General features: G+C 38.9%; 1 protein-coding gene across 1 annotated transcript in view; it reads left to right on the top strand.

Annotated features, from left to right (window-relative positions):
* The window catches only part of ARID1B (AT-rich interaction domain 1B), a 407,354-nt gene that overhangs the window by 76,548 nt on the left and 310,889 nt on the right, over positions 1 to 19,917 (top strand).

Raw genomic sequence — 19,917 nt, 5'->3', positions numbered from 1 at the left:
TGACTGTAAGTTACACATGGAGTTTTGATGCGCCAACCCTCGTGTTGCTCAAAGGTCACCTGTATCTGAATGCACAGAACCATATATACATGTGTATGTGATGATCTTATAACCTACGCTTTTCAGGACACATTGTATGATGTTAATATAAACACTTAACATCCCCCAGTATATGCCATATGCTATTTCTAGCATTTTATCATGCATAACTCATTAAACTTCACAGCAATTCTTTGAGGTATATACTGTCTCATTTTACAGATGACGAAACTAAGGCACGGAGAGATTAATAAGTAACTTTCCCCGTACCTGCAGTGAAGAAGCTGGAATTCATTCCACTCAGCGCTACTCCAGACTCTTCACCACTAAGCCATGCTGCCCCCTCAGCATCACACACGGGGTTTTGTGTGTAGATTGGATTCTTATATTTGGCTCACTCTCTCACAGCCATAGGTGTGTGTGTGTGTGTGTGTGTGTGTCTGTACATACACACATATATGTCATAGCCCATATGTACATATATATGCACACACACATATCTATATCATAGCTCATTTGTTGCGTTGTATATATATATGTGTTTCTATGTGTGTGTGTGTATTCTCACACACGAAAATAAATGTCAGCTCTTCAAAATGCTTAGGTCTAGTAAACGCCATTGCTTAAAAATAACACTGCTTTGCTTAAATGTAAAATGTATCAATCATTTTGTGGAAACTATGGCATAAAATGTAAAGGGAAGGGCTTCCCTGGTGGCGCAGTGGTTGAGAATCTGCCTGCCAATGCAGGGGACACGGGTTCGATCCCTCGTCCGGGAAGATCCCACATGCTGCGGAGCGGCTGGGCCCGTGAGCCACAACTACTGAGCCTGCGCATCTGGAGCCTGTGCTCCGCAACAGGAGAGGCCGCGATAGTGAGAGGCCCGCGCACCGCGATGAAGAGTGGACCCCGCTTGCCACGACTCAAAAAAGCCCTCGCACAGAAACGAAGACCCAACACAGCCATAAATAAAAATAAATAAATAATTAATTTAAAAAAATAAAAATAAAAAAAATGTAAAGGGAAGACACTTGGGGGAAAAGCTAGAAAAATGATTGATGCATTATCTAAACTGAGCAGTTGAGAGACTGAAGTACTGGTGATGTAAGGTTAGGATGGCGTCTCTGACTTCACTAGTTCATTCCAAGGTTGTAATGACCCAGAAAGGCCTATGGTTGAATTTACGGGTATCCTGTGGTGACAGCTGTGATTGAGGGAAACTTATATTTCCCACTATGGAAAAGTATTACAACAACTAGAACATCAACTTAGTAAGGTTTGTACAGCTTGTTAAGTGCTTTTAAACCAGTAATCTCACTTGAACCTCATAATAGCCCTGTTAAGTAGTACCTGGAGTATTACTATTCTCCAGATGAGGAAATGGAGGTTTAGGTTAAGTAACATTCCCAAGGTTATACAGTTTTGAAGTGTCAAAAGTTGAACCTAGGTTTTCTGAAGACAAAAGTATGTTGTTTTCCTGCCACCCACATTTTGGAGAATGTCAGAACCCTGCCCTCCCCATGTAGAGGCAGTTTGTAGGCCCTCTGAAGCTTAAATACCAGGCATAAGCCACTTGAAATTAAAGGACAGGTGGCCCAGTGGATAGAAGGAGAGGCCCTGGTGTGGCCATGGCCTGGGTCCAGATTTCTGGTGTAGGGCTCCGCCAAGCTCTCCTGCTCGTGAGCACTGTTATTTATTTGCGTCCCTGGGCTCAGTTTCAGGGAGGGCTTTTTTTCTGAAATTTCTGTTTAACTGGAAATTGAAGGTGGAGCTGGAGATGAGAGAGGGGCTAAAGAGCCATGACCAAGGTGCTGGTCACCTGTTCTGGAACTGCTTTCATTTTCATTTTTCTTTTTTAGTTTGGCTTGAAGAGAAAAAGAGGCCAGTAGCTTTCTAATCCTTAATCATTACTGTAGTCAGTTTTGCGTTTGAAATATAAATGAATCAACAGTGTCTAATTTATTCCTTCTCTGTTATCCTTTAAACTTTTTGACCTTAAACCTGATGTGATGATGTGCCGGAGATCAGTACTGCTATTGATGCCATTGGCATTGCCACCCATTGCCTGACTTATTTTGGCCGTAATGGGATTCAGAGCAGGGAAGCGCTATCCTTCCCTTAAGAGTTAGTATTGTTTGGTGACTTAAGTAATATTTAGATTTTAGTTTTTCGGTTGTTTTTTCTTAAACATTCCAGTGTTTAAGTGGCATGTTGTAGTGCAAACGTGAAAAGGAAACTGTTGAAAATGTATTTTATAATTTATACACCAGCATTTTATGTGGAGCCATGCGTATGGCAGCTTTTCTGTTTGTGTTAACTGGGACTAAAGCTTTTCTAGATTAAAAACTGTAGGTTGCAAAACATGTGGTTTTTTCCATGTGCAGTTATTTCTTTATCACTGAGTCGTCCTTCCAAGCCTGGTCTAAATGTGCTTGAAAATTACCATCTGCTCCCTGCAGTTTGGGGAGGGCACAGAAAGACTAAGGTGGAAAGCTGTCACTTCTAATATTTTCATTCAGACTTTTGCACCCTTCTTGTCTAGTTGTATAATTGCATGCAGCAGGAGTTGTTGTTTCAACCGTTTGGTGCTATTCTACTTTTTAAAGGGTGGGGGGGGGCACAGAGAAAGACTGTTTTTTAACACAGTACTGATGCAGATCTGAGAATCTGATAAACCGTAAAAGGATTGAGAATTTAACCTCTCTGCTCAGTGAGTTAGTGGCTAAGTGCATTGCATAAGTGAGATGAATGTGAATAAAAACACTTATGGATACATTTTCTTATGCAGAATTTGCTTTCTTACCAATTTTTAATGCTATATTCTCAAATTTCATTTTCTGAAGTTGGTATAGCATAGATTTAATGATTTAATAGTTCTTTTATAATCTTATTTAATGCTCAGAGTTTATTATAGATAATATTGGAAGGATTTTAGATTGCTTGCATAATTTATTTTTTAATGTCCCTTTTTTTAATCTTAAAAATTGATCGATTTTGGTTTTGATTGGGATGAACAGCCACAATAGGATTTGGAAGTGAAACATGACGGAAGCCTGTTAGTGTAAACTGCCAATAATTTCTAATAGTCAGGAACAAGAAGACCATTAAAAAAATGGGATTTATGCCAATAAAAAGGTAGTAAGATAAAATGATAGTATTGCTGTAGTCCAGAGCTGTAAATTTTGCTCTTCCTGCAAGTTAATTATCTAACATCTATGCCAAGATGAAGACAATAGTTTTACCCTTTTATTTTCTTGGGAATTATTGTAAGGAAAAAAAAGAATTTCAGTCTTCAGTTGGCAAAATGATAGTTTTAACTTACATTTAATGGAGTCTTCAGTCACTCCCACAAAACATATTTAGTTAAGATGTCAATAACTGATTTTTGAGGAACAGCATTCTGTATTTCTCATAATTAGAATAGAGAACTTAAAACCGAAATCCTCTTTTTTTTTCCCCTGCTGTTTTGTTTCTAGACTGTGACAGTCTGAGTCGCTTTAGAAAAAAGCCTTTGGTCTATTTAAGACACCCCCTTTGTGCCAAGGTATTTGCCTTTTGTGCAACCAACATTTTATAATTTCTCTAATGTAACAAAAACTTGGTTTGGAAAAAGATATACATTCTAGGCCCTTAGAGAACACTTGAGGAGCCATAGAGCAGGTATGTCAACAACCTCATACAGTGTGTTAATTAGTATCATAGAGGTTTATAAAAAGAGCTATGGGAATCAGAGGTGAGGGAGATATTGATTCTATGAAAGCTAGAGTGGGAAGGCTTTACAAGAAAGGAAGGTAACATTTGAAGCAGGTTTAGTGAGAATAACAGGAGTGTGTGTGTGTATGTGTTTCATATTCTTGACAGTGGACATGTTTTATAATCCTAAACTTGATTGGTATGTTGATGAAGAGTAATCTGATTCTCACAGGGCTAAAGATGTTGGAGAATGTGACAGAAGTTTGGATTGGGAAAGTAGATTAGAGAAAGGCTGTGAATATGAGTGGTATTATACACGATTCCAAGGAATTTGAACTTTACCATGTCTAAATAAGAGAGCTTTCTCTTTTTGTAGGAAGTTTTACCTGGGGAGTAACTATAAATCTGTGTCTAGAAAGGTGATTGCTGGTGGTGTAGAGGGTAGACTGGACAGGGAGCCTGGAAGAAGGGTGAATGATAAGGAAGTTACCCTACTTAGGGCTTGAGGGGTAGGGGCTGCTTAAGATGTATTTAATAGGTTGAACACATGGATCTTAGTAACTGAGTATCAGGTAAGGCAAGGGAAAGGTTCTCCAGTGTGTAGCTTGGGCACCCATGTAGGTGTCAGTATAGAGATAAAGGAATCCAGGAGGAGGAGCAGATCTGAGGGAAGATATCAACTTTGGTTTTATGGAAGGAGTGTGCAGGAAACAGAAGTGTTCAGTGGGCATTTGGAAATATGGGTCAGGGGGTTGTGGATGTTGAAGAAATTTGAGGTTCCATTCTAAAGTTAATGTGTGGCTCAGTGCTTCTGAGCCCTGGCATTCCTTTAGAATCAAGTGGGGAATTTTAACAAGTGTCCATGGTGAATACTTCCCCAGAGAGTTTATTTTACTTGATCTGGAGTGGGTCCTAGACCCTATGTAACCTGGGTTGAGAATCGCAATGGTAGGTCCATTGTAGAAACCATAGGAAAAGAGGTGCATTGCCAAAGGAATAGAAGAGGGAAGGGGACTGAGGACAAACCAAGGGGAAAAGAGGCACTTAAGAGGTGAGTGGCAAAAGAGGAGACCGAAGGTACAGTACAGAAGACAAAGCGGTGAGAAGAGTATCAGTGTTATGAAAGAGATGGGTATCTGTTACAGAGTAGTACAGAGTGGCCAGCAATACCACATGCTGCAGAAGGGTCAGGAAGAAACAAGGATCATGAAGTGGCTAGAGATTTTTTCCTGTGATTTAGTAAAAGCTAAATTGCGGTGGTTTGAGGAGTGAATGAAGAAAGGGGCAGTGAATGTAGACTGTTCTTTGAGTCAGCATGTTTTGTTTTGTAAGATCCATGAGTGCTTCTGCATTATTGCAGGCCCACTCTGTGTCTACCGGGGTGCTGGACCCTGGCAGGGTGAAGTTGTGACTAAATTACTTCCCAACCTTGATGAGCTTATTATAGTCTTGTAAGGTGATGATTTTAATCAGATCATCAGCCAAGTTTTATAAGATGAATAAGAGTCATTAAAAAAAAAGAAGAGTAGGACTTGTGTCTCAGGCAGAAAGAATAGCACACGGGTGGGTGGGAGGTGGTGCATGGTGCCAGCCAGTCTTGCTTGCTGTAGGGACCTTTGCTTAGTTGCTTGTGGGGAGCTTGCTTGGAATGATACTGGAGGGGTGCTGGGTCATGGAGAACTCTTAATGCCAAGTTGGGAAGCTTGACTTGATCCTTTAAAGCAATATGGAGACTTTCTAGTTCTAAGGAGTAGGAGGGGGTCGCCCTTTGAATTTAGCGTTTTAGGTAAGCCATTTTCTGCCTGCTGCTTTGTGGGAAAGAAGGATTTAAAGGAAAAAAAACCTGGAGACAGGGAATGATCTGTTCTGAGTTTTGCCACACAAAGACCAAAATAAAGTAGGGTCCCAGTGGATTAGTATAGTGGTGGTAAGGATAAAAGGAAAGGGGTGGGACTGAGTGTTTTTATCTCCCCATAATTCATATGTTGAAACCACTGTGATGTTATTAGGAGGTGGGACCTTTGGGAGGTGATAAGGTCATGAGGGCAGAGCCCTCACGAATGGGGTTAGTGCCCTTATAAAAAAAAAAGACCCCAGAAGGGCAGAGTCAAGATGGCCGTGTGGGAAGACACCGAGTCAGCGTCTCCCCAGAACGAGGGCACCTGCCAGCCACTGGTAGGGGATCCTGACGCCCAGGGAGACAGGAAGAACCCCCAAGTGAACCGCCACCCCACGCAGCTTGTGGGATCTTGGTTCACGAGCTTGGGGTCGGGCCGAAGCTCCTGTGGTGGGAGCTCCAAGTCCGAACCACTGGACTAACAGAGAATCTCAGACGCCAGGGAATATTCATCGGAGTGAGGTCTCACAGAGGTCCTCATCTCTACCCAACAGCCTACAAACTCCAGTGTTGGAAGCGTCAGGCCAAACAAGCAGTAAGACAGGAGCACAATCCCACTCATAAAAAGAAAAAAAAAATTGAGACAGCAAAAAATTATGTCACAGGTGAAGGAGAAAGGTAAACACCTACAAGACCAAATAAATGGAGAGGAAATAGGCAATCTACCTGAAAAAGAATTCGGAGTAATGATAGTAAAGATGATCCAGAATCTTGGAAACAGAATGGAGTCATGGAGTGAGAAAATACAAGAAATGTTTAACAAACATCTAGAAGAACTAAAGAACAAACAAACAGAGATGAACAACACAATAACTGAAATGAAAAATACACTAGAAGGAATCAATAACAGAATAACTGAGGCAGAAGAACGAATAAGTGAGCCGGAAGACAAAATGGTGGAAATAACTGCTGAGGAGGAGAATAAAGAAAAAAGAATGAAAACAATTGAAGACAATCTCAGAGACTTCTGGGACAACACTAAACACAGCAACATTCGAATTATAGGGGTCCCAGAAGGAAAAGAGAGAAAGAAAGGGTCTGAGAAAATATTTAAAGAGATTATAGTCAAAAACTTCCCTAATATGGGAAAGGAAATAGTCACCCAAGTCAAGGAAGCACAGAGAGTCCCATACAGGATAAACCCTAGGAAAAACACACCAAGACACATACTAATCAAATTAACAAAAAAGAAATTCAAAGAAAAAATATTAAAAGCAGCAAGGGAAAACCAAAAAATAACATACAAGGGAATCCCCATAAGGTTATCAGCTGATTTTTCAACAGAAACTCTGCAGGCCAGAAGGGAGTGGCAGGATATACTTGAAGTGATGAAAGAGAAAAACCTACAACCAAGATTACTCTTCCCAGCAAGGATCTCCTTCAGATTTGATGGAGAAATCAAAAGCTTTTCAGACAAGCAAAAGCTAAGAGAGTTCAGTACCACCAAACCAGCTTTACAACAAATGCTAAAGAAACTTCTCTAGGCGGGAAACACAACAGAAGAAGAAGACCCACAAAAACAAACCCCAAACCGTTAAGAAAATGGTAATAGGAACATACATATTGATAATAACCTTGAATGTAAATGGATTAAATGCCCCAACCAAAAGACACAGACTGGCTGAATGGATACAAAAACAAGACCCATATATATGCTGTCTACAAGAGACCCACTTCAGACCTAGGGACACATACAGACTGAAAGTGAAGGGATGGAAAAAGATATTCCATGCAAATGGAAATCAAAAGAAAGCTGGAGTAGCAATGCTTGTATCAGATAAAATAGACTTTGAAATAAAGACTGTTAGAAGAGATAAGGAGGAACACTACATAATGATCAAAGGATCAATCCAAGAAGAAGATATAACAATTATAAATGTTTATGCACCCAACATAGGAGCACCTCAATACATGAGGCAAATGCTAACAACCATGAAAGGAGAAATCGACAGTAACACAATAATAGTAGGGGACTTTAACACCCCACTTACACCAATGGACAGATCATCCAAACAGAAAATAAATAAGGAAACACAAGCTTTAAATGACACAATAGACCAGACAGATTTAATTCATATTTGTAGAACATTCCACCCCAAAGTGGCAGAATATACTTTCTTCTCAAGTGCACATGGAACATCCTCCAGGATAGATCACATCTTGGGTCACAAATCAAGCCTCAGTAAATTTAAGAAAGTTGAAATCATATCAAGCATCTTTTCTGACCACAGCGCTATGAGATTGGAAATCAATTACAGGAAAAGAATGTAAAAAACACAAGTATATGGAGGCTAAACAGTGCGCTACTAAATAACCAAGAGATCACTGAAGAAATCAAAGTAGAAATAAAAAAATACATAGAAACAACTGAAGTGAAACCACGAAGACCCAAAACCTGTGGGATGCAGCAAAAGCAGTTCTAAGAGGGAAGTTTATAGCAATTCAGTCTCACCTCAAGAAACAAGAAAAATCTCAAATAAACAATCTAACACTACACTTAAAACAACTAGAGAAAGAAGAACAAAGAAAACCGGAAGTCAGTAGAAGGAAAGAAATCATAAAGATCAGAGCAGAAATAAATGAAATAGAAACGAAGAAAACAATAGCAAAGGTCAATAAAACTAAAAGCTGGTTCTTTGAGAAGATAAGCAAAATAGATAAACCCTTAACCAGACTCATCAAGAAAAAAAGGGAGAGCTCACAAATCAATAAAATTAGAAATGAAAAAGGAGAAATCACAACTGACATTGCAGAAATACAAAGGATTATAAGAGACTACTGCAAACAACTATATGCCAATAAAATGGACAACCACGAAGAAATGGACAGCCACGAAGAAATGGACAAATTCTTGGAAAAGTACAATTTTCCAAGACTGAACCAGGAAGAATTAGAAAATATAAACAGACCTATCACAAGTAATGAAATTGAAACCGTAATTAAAAATCTTCCAGCAAACAAAAGTCCAGGACCAGATGGCTTCACAGGTGAATTCTATCAAACATTTAGAGAAGAGCTAACACCGATTCTTCTCAAACTCTTCCAAAAAATTGCAGAGGGAGAAACATTCCCAAATTCATTCTACAAAGCCACTATCACCCTGATACCAAAACCAGAAAAAGATATCACAAAAAAAGAAAGTTATGGACCTATATCACTGATGAACATAGATGCAAAAATCCTGAACAAAATACTAGCAAACAGAATCCAACAGCACATTAAAAGGATCATACACCATGATCAAGTGGTATTTATCACAGGGATGTAAGGATTCTTCAGTATATGCAAATCAATCAATCAATGTGATACACCACATTAACTAATTAAGGAATAATAACCATATGATCATCTCAATAGATACAGAAAAAGCTTTTGACAAAATTCAACGCCCATTTATCATAAAAACACTCCAGATAAGGGGCATAGAGGGAACCTACCTCAACATAATAAATGCCATATATGACAAACCCACAGCAAGCATCATACTCAGTGGTGAAAAACTGAAAGCATTTCCACTAAGATCAGGAACAAGACAAGGATGTCCACTTTCACCACTCTTATTCAACATAGTTTTGGAAGACCTAGCCATGGCAATCAGAGAAGAAAAAGAAATAAAAGGAGTACAAGTTGGAAAAGAAGTAAAACTGTCACTGTTTGCAGACGACATGATACCATACATAGAAAACCCTAATGTGCCACCAGAAAACTACTAGAGCTAATTAATGAATTTGGTAAGGTTGCAGGATACAAAATTAATGCACAAAATCTCTTGCATTCCTATACACTAATGATGAAGAATCTGAAAGAGAAATTAAGGAAACAGTCCCATTTACCATTGCAAAAAAAGAATAAAATACCTAGGAATAAACCTGCCTGCCTAAGGAGGCGAAAGGCTTGTACTCAGAAAACTATAAAACACTGATGAAAGAAATCAAAGATGACATAAACAGATGGAGAAGTATACCATGTTCTTGGATTGGAAGGATCAATATTGTGAAAATGACTATACTACCCAAAGCAATTTACAGATTCATTGCAATCCCTATCAAACTACCAATGGCATTCTTCACATCATTAGAACAAAAATTTTACAATTCGTATGAAAACGCAAAAGACCCCGAATAGCCAAAGCAATCTTGAGAAAGAAAAATGGAGCTGGAGGAATCAGGCTACCCGACTTCAAACTATACCACAAAGCTACAGTAGTCGGGACAGTATAGTCCTGGCACAAAAACAGAAATATAGATCAGTGGAGCAGGATAGAAAGCCCAGAGATAAACTCACACACATACGGTCACCTAATTTACCACAAAGGAGGCAAGAGCATACAGTAGAGAAAAGCCAGCGTCTTCAATAAGTGGTGCTGGGAAAACTGGACAGCTGCATTTAAAAGAATGAAATTAGAACACTCCCTAACACCATATGCAAAAATAAACTCCAAATGGATTAAAGACCGAAATGTAAGACCAGACACTATAAAACTCTTAGAGCAAAACATAGGAAACACACTCTTTGACATAAACTACAGCAAGATCTTTTTTGACCCACCTCCTAGAGTAACGGAAATAAAAACCAAAATAAACAGATGGGACCAGCAAAGGAAACCATAAGCCAGACAAAAAGACAACCCTCAGAATGGGAGAAAATATTTGCAAATGAAACAACAGACAAAGGATTAATCTCCAAAATATACAAATAGCTCATGCAGCTCAATATCAAAAAAAACAAACAATCCAGTTAAAAAATGGGCAGAAGACCGAAATAGACATTTCACCAGGGAAGACATACAGATGGCCAAGAGGCACATGAAAAGCTGCTCCACATCACTAATTATTAGAGAAATGCAAATCAAAACTACAATGAGGTATCACCTCACACCAGTTAAAATGAGCTTCATCAGAAAATCTACAAACAACAAATGCTGGAGAGGGTGTGGTGAAAAGGGAACCCTCTTGCACTGTTGGTGGGAATGTAAATGGATACAGCCACTATGGAGAACAGTATGGAGGTTCCTTAAAAAACTAAAAATAGAACTACCATATGACCCAGCAATCCCACTACTGGGCATATACCCTGAGAAAACCACAATTCAAAAAGAGTCATGTACCACAATGTTCATTGCAGCACTATTTGCAATACCCAGGACATGGAACCAAACTAAATGTCCATCGGCATATGAATGGATAAAGAAGATGTGGCACATATATACAATGGAATATTACTCAGCCATAAAAAGAAACGAAATTGAGTTATTTGTAGTGAGGTGGATGGACCTAGAGTCTGTCATACAGAGTGAAGTAAGTCAGAAAGAGAAAAACGAACACCGTATGGTAACACATACACATGGAATCTAAAAAAAAAAAAAAGGTTCTGAAAAACCTAGGCGCAGGACAGGAATAAAGACGCAGACGTAGAGAATGGACTTGAGGACACGGGGATGGGGAAGGGTAAGCTGGGACGAAGTGAGAGAGTGGCATGGACATATATACACTACCAAATGTAAAATAGTTGGCTGTTGGGAAGTAGCAGCATAGCACAGGGAGATCGGCTTTGCGATGACCCAGAGGGGTGGGATGGGGAGGGTGGGAGGGAGGCTCAAGAGGGAGGGGATGTGGGGACATGTGTATGCATATGGCTGATTCACTTTGTTGTACAGCAGAAACTAACACAACATTGTAAAGCAATTATACTCCAATAAAGATCTATTTAAAAAAAAAAAAAAAAAAAAAGACCCCAGAGAGCTCCTTTGTCCTTTTTACCATGCGAGGGCACAGCGAAAAGGTGGCTATCTATGAACCAGGAAGTGGGCTCTCACCAGATATCAAATGTGCCGGTGCTTTGGCTTGACTGTGAGAAATAACTTACTGTTGTTTATAAGCCACCTGGTTTATGGTATTTCTGTTATAGCTTGAAGAGGTTAAGACAAAATCTATACGGAAGGTAAACTAGGTAGGGCATCGAGATTGATTATATTGAGGTACGAAGGTGCAGGATGTTAGAGGAGGGAGTGTTAGATGATCCAGATTCCCTGGTTTGAGTGGAAGAGAAGATTTTGGGGCCATTAACCCAGACCCTGAATACAGAAGGAGAGTCAAGTTTTGAGGAGGAGGCTGATGAGTCTGATTTTAGATATATTGAGTTTGGGGTGATTGTATTCATTGTATATAGCGAGGATAGTAGAGAGAGTATTTTGGATTTCTTTTTTCCTTTAAGAATCTTAAATGTATTCATTCCGCTTTCATAAACTTTCCTCTGAAATATATTTTACAGATGGGAAAGTTGAAGCAATTAAAATATTAAGTGACTTACCAAAAGTATAAAACAGGAAGTGGAACCTAGGTTTATGAATACCCCAGTTTTGTGATATAATTACATATAGTAATTACCAAAAATGTGTTTTAAATTGTTAATGGATAAGTGAATCATTTTGACCTCATGATTCTGCACACAGCCCCTGAGCGCTTTGGTTGGTCACTGAACCTCTCTGAGCCCTGGGCGCTTCATCTGCAGAATTGGATGCATGGGGCATGAAGAGGGGAGAAGAGATTCTGTGACCTCTTAGTTCCTGTCAAGCTCAAACGTTCTGTGTTTCTAGACCTTCAGTGCCATCATCTTGAATTTTTCTTTGAAGTAACTAAAAAAACAGTGTTCCACCCCAACAGATGATTTATTTTCTATCCTCTTTTTCTTCAAGTAGAGAGTGGAAAAATTATGTCTGTAGAACACAGTAGTGTAGAAATGTCTTGTGAGAACTAGTTCTATATTTTCTTAAAATTAATCTTTTCCCTCATAGCAAAGCCTCATGTACTTAAAGTAATTGAAAGGGCTGCAGGGTATACTGGGAATTGTAGTTTTCCACTTCTTTGTGTTCTGAAGATTAATAATCTTGCAGCCCTCTGAGGGAGATAAGGAGAGGACGCTCTCTGACAAATTGTTATCTTGTCTTTCAGAAGTGTGCTCTGAGCGGTGAGTATACCCTCAACGCCTCCCCTGGGCTTTTAGCTTAATTCTAAGTAATGGTAATATAGAAAGGATGGCTTTTAAATTTGTTTGGCGTATGATACTGTACATCTTTTCCACTGGTGTCTTTAATCTTTTAGCCTAGTTTTTTAAAAGTTTTTATTTGTATCAAGGTTATAGATGTAAATGGTTTACAAAGTCAGTGGTTCTACAATATTTGCCATCAGAAACAGTAGTAGCTGCCCTCCTTCCCCCATTTCCCTTCCCCAGAGGCAGCTACTTTGAACTCTGCTAGCTGATTGTTCCAGGATGCCTCCATATTTTTGAATAATGTACTTGAATTGCTACTTTCAGTTTTAAGATTTATCTGTTGATTTCTGCTGCAAGATGACCATTTAATTCCCTTTTCTTACCATGTCCTCACCACAAGCATGAATTCTTCATATCAGCTCATCCTGCCAATATGGATGTGTTATGATTTTGATTTGATCACTGTTCTATTTACGTTATTGAGACTGGGGAAACTGTTCAGAAATGAGCTGTGTAGTAAACTACTGTTTTCCTTTTCTACACAGTTCTTTGTTTTTCTTAGAGTTAATAATTGATTTTTCTTTAATTTTCTACATGCACTTATCACTCCATTTAAAAGTTTTTATCAGTTACAGTTGTCCGTTTTTGTTGTAAGATGTTCAGATCCAACAGGTATATTATCAGTTTTATCTTCTAGAGATATCTCTGCTAGAACCTCTACCTTATACCAATCTCTCAGGGTACCCTCTATGTCTAACGCACACGTGTTATCCAGGGTCTCCCTTTACTGTCATCGTGGAGTTTCCCTCCACCTCTTTGGATCTTTGGCTTCCTAGATTCTGCATCTTTCTCGTTTTGGTGAAGCCCATCCTCCAGCAGCTTTCTCGAGATGGTTCAGGCAAGTAAAATTTTAAGATCTTGCATTCTGAAAATGTCTTCATTTTACCCTCATACATGTCTTAAAGACTGACTGAGAGTAGAATTCTGGAAATCATTTTCCTTCAGAATTTTGAAACAGTTGCTCACCTGTCATTTAGCTCCCAGTGCTGTGGTTCTGAAGTCTGAAGCCATTCTTCTTGCTTCCTGATCCTCTGTAGATACTCTCTCCACTCCCTGATGTTTGTGGGGCCTTCTTTTCCCCCAGTGTCCTTAAGTTTCATCTGGGTCCCTTTTTATCCACTGCCCTGTGCATTCTTTCAGTCATGGAAAATTGAATTACTTCTTTATCTCCCTTCCCCTCCTTTTTATTCTTCTCCCTTTCTAGAACTTTTTTCATCTGATACTGGACTTATTGGACTTCTTACTTTCTTATCTTTTCTACTATTTTCTATATCATTTTCTTTTTGTTACCATTTCTGGAAGAGTTCTTCATTCCTTTATATTTTTAATTTCCAAGGCTCTTTCTAGTCCTCTCAGAGTCCCTCCCTTCCTCCCTCCCTTTTTCCTCCTGTTTCCTATTTCTTCCTTTTCATTTCCTAATTCTTTTTTGTTTTGTTTTAATAGAATCCTGTTCTTGTTTCATGGTGTTTTCTTTTATCTCTTTGAGATATTAATGATGGTACTCTGTTTTGCAGCATTTCATTGTCTTCTAGTTCATCTTTTTTTTTTTTTTTGCTTGTTTTGGTCTCTAGTTCATGTTGAAGGTTTTCCTCAGCTATCAGTAATCCTTGGTTGTCTGAATGCCTTGGCAGGGCTTGCTAACCATAAGTTCTACTGTGGGGTACCTGGGTGGGCTGTTGAGGGGAATTTGGGACACCCCTTCTCCTACCCCAGTACATAGTTAGATCTTTCCTATTGGTCTGGCCTCAAATTTACCAAGGGAAGAGTACTGTTTGGCAGGGTTGTATGAGGGTATCTCAACATTCAGTAGATATTGCTGTAGTACTGCTCCAGCAGTGGTTCTGGAACCACTCTTTGTCCTCTTCTGGGAGTACTCTGGGCTTCTGTTAGGTTGAGGGAAGTGCTGTGCTTATTGGGAGAGGTGCTGCTGCTTAGTCAACTTTTAAGTATTCCTCCTTGTTTTAGGCACCGGCTCACTCCCCCTCTTGCCCTGCCCCCGTCCCCACAGCACACCACCCCTTTGCTCTCAGAGGTATCTGGTACCACCAGTTTCTGAGCCTTGTGAAGATTCTGCCTTGTCAACTGTGTTGGCTAAGTTAGTTACTACTTGTCCATCTGTTTTTGCATTCACAATTTTGTTGCTGTTCCTATTCTTGTGAATTTGTTTTATAAAAACAAACGAACAAAAAAACAAATGAAAAGCAAACTGTACTGTTGATTTTGTTTTTAGGAGAGGATGACACTAGATGTTAGCATTGAATCTGCCATGTTTATCCAGAATCTCTCTGTAGGTTATAAATATGTACATTTAATTTGTAGGTCTGACCCAAGTGTGCTACTTTATAAATATCTTTGTAATTTATGTGAATATGTACATAACTGTGGGTTACAGTCTGTCCAATACATAAACAGAATTGTCATAGACATTAAAATGTAATTAACAGCTACAAGAACTGTCTACACTCTGTGATCTCTTGTGAGTGGTTTATTTGCAAGTTAAATGCAGTTGATTTTGCAAGCATCATGGAAGTCACTTCATTTAAATGTGGTTTCGTGCATTTTATTTTCTGTACAGACATCTGAAAATGACTTGTGACCATGGTCTTCCCCTGTACATGAATAGCCCATTCAGTGTGGCCTGGCACAGTGCTCACTTGCTATAATGATATTTGTTTCTGATGTACCTGGGTGCTACCATTGTATCATTATAACATTAGGATAAATATTTAGGGTCTAAACATAATATGATGAAGAAATGACTTTAGAAAACAGAAATGCTGCAAAGCTTTAAGGCAAAACAAAACAAAATAATAAATTAAATATTCACACACCAAACCATTCAGGACTGTAAATGATGTCTCTTTAGAAATAGAATCTAGAGACAACTTTTTTTTTTTTTTAAAATAAATTTATTTATTTATTTATTTTTGGCTGTGTTGGGTCTTCGTTTCTGTGCGAGGGCTTTCTCCAGTTGCGGCGAGCGGGGGCCACTCTTCATCGCGGTGCACGGGCCTCTCACTGTCGCGGCCTCTCTTGTTGCGGAGCACAGGCTCCAGGCGCACAGGCTCAGTAGTTGTGGCTCACGGGCTTAGTTGCTCCGCGGCATGTGGGATCTTCCCGGACCAGGTCTCGAACCCGTGTCCCCTGCATTGTCAGGCGGACTCTTAACCACTGTGCCACCAGGGAAGCCCTAGAGACAACTTTTAATTTCACTTTTTAAGTATGGTATTTTCTGTTTTATCAGGTGAAATTGAAAGGTTTTTGAAGAGGAATTCAGCAAAATCATTATAAAAGAGATGACAGACTGGTGAAGACTAGTGATTATTGGAATATCAAATTTTACTCAGGGTATCTAATTTTAACTGGTTGAGGGAGAGACATATGATGGTTTATAAAACTTTTCTGATTTAAACAATAAATTTAGCCTTTTCTCCTTGAATGCATTAAATTATCTATGTTATCAATTGAGATTTTTAATTTTATTTTAATTGATGTACTTTGTATATACCGTGTATGTATTTTTTTCAAGAAGAATTTGAAGATTTGGAAATCCATATTCAAATTTGTTTCAGAGTGGCCAAATTCTCAGATTTAATAATTTTAGCTTTTTTTCTGAATGATAATTCTTACAAAGGTAAGAGACTAAAAAAACATCTTTGTGTTTTTCTTATAGGTCATCTTCTTTCTTTGGTATAATTCATTCATCTTCCATTGCTTCAGCATCTGGCTATAATAAGTGAATAATAGTATTTATTTGAAATTTGTACCTACATTTTTGGATGAAAAATCTCTATTATTAGAAGATAAACACTGAGGAGCACAACTGTCCTATAAATATTAATGAAATTTTATACTCAAATTAATTTTTAAGCTGTTACTCTGCACGAATTTGATTTATCTGAAAATAGAAAATTAAAGAAGGAAAGTGATGTATATTAACTACTCCAAGGGGTTGGGGCATATAAAGATCTAATTTTATGCTATTTTTCCTTGCATTAATTTAGTAGGCTTGCAGGCATGCCAAGAGTCAGATAATATGTGAAGAGATGGATTTGTCTAGAGTGAAGTATAAAGTGAATTTCTTTGTATTAAATTTTATGTGCCCATTGAAATTCTTAAAAAAAAAAAAAAAGTGATGCATTCCTATGGGGGAAAATTGGTTCTGAGAATTAGTAGTAAACTCATACTTAAGAACTTTAGACATCTGTTAAAAATGCATATTTAAATATCTTTTCCAATATTCATTGTACAAGATAGAGCAGTTGATAATTATAGATATTACTGATTTCCCTGGTGAATGTTCCCTACACAGCAGGGACCAATGGGAGTGGGACAGCAGGGGAGGGCAGCCAGTCAGGTTGTTGTCTGCTTTTTCCAGTCATCTTGCTGGTCTGGTTGGGTCAGGACTCTGCTTCTCCTGTCACTCCTACTTGCTTTCTTCATTCCAGACAGTCCTAGCTCTGTAACATCCTGGATTACAGTGTCTGAAGAAGTTGAAAAGCCAGTGGCTGAAATGCCTACTCCTGGCCTTGCCTTGTAAATGGAGATGACCATCCTGCATTCTGTTGGGTGATAATGGGAGAGGCTGGAGAGAGCTCCCGGTTTCACTGGGAATTTCAGTAAATCTCCCTTCTTTCTCCCAACTACATGCATTTATCATATGGTAGCAAGTCCCCGTTCTGAGCCCCACTCCTGGCTTGCGTTAAGAGACAGGACTCTGGCAGGGAGTTCCAGCTGGCATTCTAATGGTTGTTTATAGCTAGACCCTGCCTGACCCTGAACGCAGTGCATCCAGCCTGGTGCCAGAGGCCAAGGACACCTGGAAATGTCCTAACTTCAGGGCTTAGGATAACATGGAGTAAATATATTTGCCATTAAACAAATTATCTAGGTTAAATTTCATTCATTGTCTTTTATATATCTGTAGTTTAAAAGGTTTCCTGTGCTTTAGTGGCTATGTATTGAAGAGCTTGCTTTGAACTAAATTCTGTCAAAGACTGTGTGGTAACTTAGAAGTTATGATAGGAAAAGTGTGGATTCTGTGTTTTGCCGGGAAAAATAGAAATACTTTTCAAGCAGTACTTAAAATGGTAGTGTATATCTTCATAAACTGGGAAAAGAGCTGCTAAGTATATTATATTTGAACATTTTACATATGTTTAAATATTTTTAAAAATTGTGTCACATTGGACTCTAGACCCAGAGTTAGAATATTTTACTAAACATCACTTTTTTTTTTAAACATCACTTTCTTGTGACAATGTTTAGTGATGATTCTCTATTCAAAAATTCCCTAATAACATCTCACAAACAACCATAATAAGTCTGAACCTGTTTTATATTTGTGATTTTCATTCTTGTTTTGTGATACCTAGGACCTTTGGGTTTCCTAGCATTATATCTGAAAGGGCTTTAGTGCTTATCTCATTAAGTTTTGTGACTCTAATTTAAGTGGTTTTTTTCACTTGTCATTAATCTGGAAAAAAGAAAGACACCCATTGATGAAGATGTATAAGCAGATTTGAAACTAAGCCCGCTTTCATAGTTTCTTCTGTATTGTGTAGTCTTTGTTTCTTATAAATACCCATATAAACTATAGTCTGTGGTGTAGAAAAGTGAAACTTCTGGAGAGCAGGGCTTAGTCATCTCCTGTGTTTATCAGCACCTAGCTGGTGTAGTGCCCGACATGTAGGAGATGATAAATGTTTGTTAAGTGAAGCTGTAACAGAATGTCGAGGGAACCCCACTGAATGGTCTTGCTTACTTATGTAATGGACAGTATAAAAAATGGTCCTGGATAGACTAGAAATCAAATTTCTTGCATAATCCTCTTGAACACTGTATAAGGTGTAGTGGAGAAAGCCTGATAGAGATGGGGAACTAAGATTTTCTTAGAGCGGGTAAGTTGCTCAAGGTCACCTAATTACGGGACAGAGCCACCATTAGAGTCCTGCTCTGACTGACTTCAGCCACACTGTTGTCAGTAACTACTTTATCCTACTTTTGTGAATTTGTAAGTGCTGTGTGGAAGGACGTATTCTGGTTTGAGAGTATCTTTTTCTTCTTACATGCTCTCTCTGTAGGGAGAGCCAGCATGTCTGCAATCTCCCCTCTGTGGCATGAGGTTATGGGAGCCTCACCATGGAGGGGTCGTGTCCTATGTATGATGATGCCAGTACCTTCCAGGGCCACTTGAGACTGACTGGGCTCAATAGGAGTTACAGGAGCAGTCACTTCTTTTTTCCCCTCTTGAGGAATCACTGTGTGCTTTTTTTTCTGATGGCTTCTTGGTGTTTGAATAGTTTATGTATTCTTAAAGGCTCAATTTTTTCTTTCTGTTTTTATTCATGTTTTTAGATTTGAAAAAATAACAAATGAATAAATGCTTCTATAATATGGTATCAAGACATATATGATCCCAGAGTGCTGTATTAGGGGGAGGGTGGAGTGGGGTCTGTGGAATAAAATAAACCTGGATTTAAGCAACGGGTGCGTGATCTAGAGCGAGCTGCTTAAATAGTCAATGCCCTCCTCATTAAAAGAGAGTTGTAATTACTAAATGAGATTTTGTGTGTAAAAGCTGGTAGTCTCGGACCTGGCACTAAGGGCCTAAGAAACGTTCCTTCCTCCATTTCATCCTTTCTTGGAGTCATAGCTGATCTGATTAACCCATAGTTCTTAGTCTGTCTTGTTTCATGGCTTGATAAACACTCCTTGATCATTTTCATTCAGCAAGATAGAGCCTTCTCAGAGACTGGTAAGGGGAAATAGGTATTTAGGAAATAACAAGACCACTTAATGCTTCCTCCCTAACTGTGACGGTCTCACTGTTGATGTTCCATGAACTTGCTGCTGTGGTTATCCTTACACATTCTCTTGTTTCTTGGCTCTTTGTTTTTCTACATGCTGTTTCTTGACTGGAACTCCCACCCATCTACCCAGCTATACTGTGTGATGGGTGGGCTCCTCCTGCTCCAGGACTTCTCTGCTCAGTGAAGCCTTTACCTTCCCTTCTTCTGCCACTCTTCCCATGACTGCAGGCTGAGCTCCAGTGTGGCCATGTTCACACCTGGCATTTAGTGTTTCTTTTTTTTTCTCCTCCCTCTGTGATACTTTATTCCCCACCCCCAACTTTATTGAGGAATAATTGACAGATAGAATTGTATTTATCTAAAGTGTTCAGTCTGATGGTTTGTTATACATTGTGGAATAATTACCAAGATCAAAATAATTAACAC

This window comes from Balaenoptera musculus, chromosome 12 (assembly GCF_009873245.2).
Source record: "Balaenoptera musculus isolate JJ_BM4_2016_0621 chromosome 12, mBalMus1.pri.v3, whole genome shotgun sequence".
In the NCBI taxonomy this organism is placed as follows: Eukaryota; Metazoa; Chordata; class Mammalia; order Artiodactyla; family Balaenopteridae; genus Balaenoptera; species Balaenoptera musculus.
The sequence above is the reverse complement of the archived record's forward strand: the minus strand, read 5'-3'. Positions and strand labels throughout refer to the sequence as shown.